Genomic DNA, 2,500 nt, shown 5'->3' with positions numbered 1-2,500 from the left:
ACAGGTGAAAAAGTGTGAAAATGCTCACAGCACCTGGTATTCCCAGGCGGTCTCCCATCCAAGTACTAACCAGGCCCAACCCTGCTTGGCTTCCGAGATCAGACGAGATCGGGCTGGTCCAGGGTGGTATGGCCGTGAGCGAAATGTTCCAGGTCAAAACTCGTATAAATTGCTTTTTTTGCATCAAACACTGTCTTTTCGTGAAGAGTACCTTCACGCCACTTGCTCGGTCAAAATTGGGATATCTCAATGAAAAACTTCTTTTTTTTTTTTTTTTTTTTTTTGACAGGTGAAAAAGTATGAAAATGCTCACAGCACCTGGTATTCCCAGGCGGTCTCCCATCCAAGTACTAACCAGGCCCAACCCTGCTTGGCTTCCGAGATCAGACGAGATCGGGCTGGTCCAGGGTGGTATGGCCGTGAGCGAAATGTTCCAGGTCAAAACGGCCTTTTTTATATCAAACACTGTCTTTTCATGAAGAGTACCTTCACGCCACTTGCTCGGTCAAAATTGGGATATCTCAATGAAAAACTTCTTTTTTTTTTTTTTTTTTTTTTTGACAGGTGAAAAAGTATGAAAATGCTCACAGCACCTGGTATTCCCAGGCGGTCTCCCATCCAAGTACTAACCAGGCCCAACCCTGCTTGGCTTCCGAGATCAGACGAGATCGGGCTGGTCCAGGGTGGTATGGCCGTGAGCGAAATGTTCCAGGTCAAAACGGCCTTTTTTATATCAAACACTGTCTTTTCGTGAAGAGTACCTTCACGCCACTTGCTCGGTCAAAATTGGGATATCTCAATGAAAAACTTCTTCTTTTTCTTTTTTTTTTTTTTTTTTGACAGGTGAAAAAGTATGAAAATGCTCACAGCACCAGGTATTCCCAGGCGGTCTCCCATCCAAGTACTAAACAGGCCCAACCCTGCTTGGCTTCCGAGATCAGACGAGATCGGGCGGGTCCAGGGTGGTATGGCCGTGAGCGAAATGTTCCAGGTCAAAACTCGTATAAATGGCTTTTTTTTGCATCAAACACTGTCTTTTCGTGAAGAGTACCTTCACGCCACTTGCTCGGTCAAAATTGGGATATCTCAATGAAAAACTTCTTTTTTTTTTTTTTTTTTTTTTTTTTGACAGGTGAAAAAGTGTGAAAATGCTCACAGCACCTGGTATTCCCAGGCGGTCTCCCATCCAAGTACTAACCAGGCCCAACCCTGCTTGGCTTCCGAGATCAGACGAGATCGGGCTGGTCCAGGGTGGTATGGCCGTGAGCGAAATGTTCCAGGTCAAAACGGCCTTTTTTATATCAAACACTGTCTTTTCGTGAAGAGTACCTTCACGCCACTTGCTCGGTCAAAATTGGGATATCTCAATGAAAAACTTCTTTTTTTTTTTTTTTTGACAGGTGAAAAAGTGTGAAAATGCTCACAGCACCTGGTATTCCCAGGCGGTCTCCCATCCAAGTACTAACCAGGCCCAACCCTGCTTGGCTTCCGAGATCAGACGAGATCGGGCTGGTCCAGGGTGGTATGGCCGTGAGCGAAATGTTCCAGGTCAAAACTCGTATAAATGGCTTTTTTTGCATCAAACACTGTCTTTTCGTGAAGAGTACCTTCACGCCACTTGCTCGGTCAAAATTGGGATATCTCAATGAAAAACTTCTTTTTTTTTTTTTTTTTTTTTTTTTGACAGGTGAAAAAGTGTGAAAATGCTCACAGCACCTGGTATTCCCAGGCGGTCTCCCATCCAAGTACTAACCAGGCCCAACCCTGCTTGGCTTCCGAGATCAGACGAGATCGGGCTGGTCCAGGGTGGTATGGCCGTGAGCGAAATGTTCCAGGTCAAAACTCGTATAAATTGCTTTTTTTGCATCAAACACTGTCTTTTCGTGAAGAGTACCTTCACGCCACTTGCTCGGTCAAAATTGGGATATCTCAATGAAAAACTTCTTTTTTTTTTTTTTTTTTTTTTTGACAGGTGAAAAAGTATGAAAATGCTCACAGCACCTGGTATTCCCAGGCGGTCTCCCATCCAAGTACTAACCAGGCCCAACCCTGCTTGGCTTCCGAGATCAGACGAGATCGGGCTGGTCCAGGGTGGTATGGCCGTGAGCGAAATGTTCCAGGTCAAAACGGCCTTTTTTATATCAAACACTGTCTTTTCATGAAGAGTACCTTCACGCCACTTGCTCGGTCAAAATTGGGATATCTCAATGAAAAACTTCTTTTTTTTTTTTTTTTTTTTTTTGACAGGTGAAAAAGTATGAAAATGCTCACAGCACCTGGTATTCCCAGGCGGTCTCCCATCCAAGTACTAACCAGGCCCAACCCTGCTTGGCTTCCGAGATCAGACGAGATCGGGCTGGTCCAGGGTGGTATGGCCGTGAGCGAAATGTTCCAGGTCAAAACGGCCTTTTTTATATCAAACACTGTCTTTTCGTGAAGAGTACCTTCACGCCACTTGCTCGGTCAAAATTGGGATATCTCAATGAAAAACTTCTTTTTT

General features: G+C 44.8%; 9 non-coding genes across 9 annotated transcripts; all 9 read right to left on the bottom strand.

Annotated features, from left to right (window-relative positions):
* Positions 1–21: 21 nt before the first annotated feature.
* Positions 22–140, bottom strand: LOC140380523 (5S ribosomal RNA). The gene has a single exon (XR_011931126.1). It is a non-coding gene; the product is annotated as a 5S ribosomal RNA (ribosomal RNA).
* A 166-nt stretch (positions 141–306) lies between these two features.
* On the bottom strand, positions 307–425 carry LOC140380522 (5S ribosomal RNA). The gene has a single exon (XR_011931125.1). It is a non-coding gene; the product is annotated as a 5S ribosomal RNA (ribosomal RNA).
* A 156-nt stretch (positions 426–581) lies between these two features.
* Positions 582–700, bottom strand: LOC140380521 (5S ribosomal RNA). Its single transcript, XR_011931124.1, has one exon. It is a non-coding gene; the product is annotated as a 5S ribosomal RNA (ribosomal RNA).
* Positions 701–860: 160 nt separating this feature from the next.
* LOC140380552 (5S ribosomal RNA) lies at positions 861–979 on the bottom strand. The gene has a single exon (XR_011931155.1). It is a non-coding gene; the product is annotated as a 5S ribosomal RNA (ribosomal RNA).
* A 170-nt stretch (positions 980–1,149) lies between these two features.
* LOC140380520 (5S ribosomal RNA) lies at positions 1,150–1,268 on the bottom strand. The gene has a single exon (XR_011931123.1). It is a non-coding gene; the product is annotated as a 5S ribosomal RNA (ribosomal RNA).
* Positions 1,269–1,417: 149 nt separating this feature from the next.
* Positions 1,418–1,536, bottom strand: LOC140380517 (5S ribosomal RNA). The gene has a single exon (XR_011931121.1). It is a non-coding gene; the product is annotated as a 5S ribosomal RNA (ribosomal RNA).
* A 168-nt stretch (positions 1,537–1,704) lies between these two features.
* Positions 1,705–1,823, bottom strand: LOC140380516 (5S ribosomal RNA). Its single transcript, XR_011931120.1, has one exon. It is a non-coding gene; the product is annotated as a 5S ribosomal RNA (ribosomal RNA).
* A 166-nt stretch (positions 1,824–1,989) lies between these two features.
* On the bottom strand, positions 1,990–2,108 carry LOC140380510 (5S ribosomal RNA). The gene has a single exon (XR_011931114.1). It is a non-coding gene; the product is annotated as a 5S ribosomal RNA (ribosomal RNA).
* Positions 2,109–2,264: 156 nt separating this feature from the next.
* On the bottom strand, positions 2,265–2,383 carry LOC140380498 (5S ribosomal RNA). The gene has a single exon (XR_011931103.1). It is a non-coding gene; the product is annotated as a 5S ribosomal RNA (ribosomal RNA).
* Positions 2,384–2,500: the final 117 nt, after the last annotated feature.

Source organism: Eucyclogobius newberryi, unplaced genomic scaffold (genome assembly GCF_026437365.1).
Source record: "Eucyclogobius newberryi isolate DKJ021-1_F unplaced genomic scaffold, fEucNew1.0.hap1 SCAF_477, whole genome shotgun sequence".
Taxonomy (NCBI): domain Eukaryota; kingdom Metazoa; phylum Chordata; class Actinopteri; order Gobiiformes; family Gobiidae; genus Eucyclogobius; species Eucyclogobius newberryi.
This window is presented reverse-complemented; position numbering and strand designations above follow the sequence as displayed.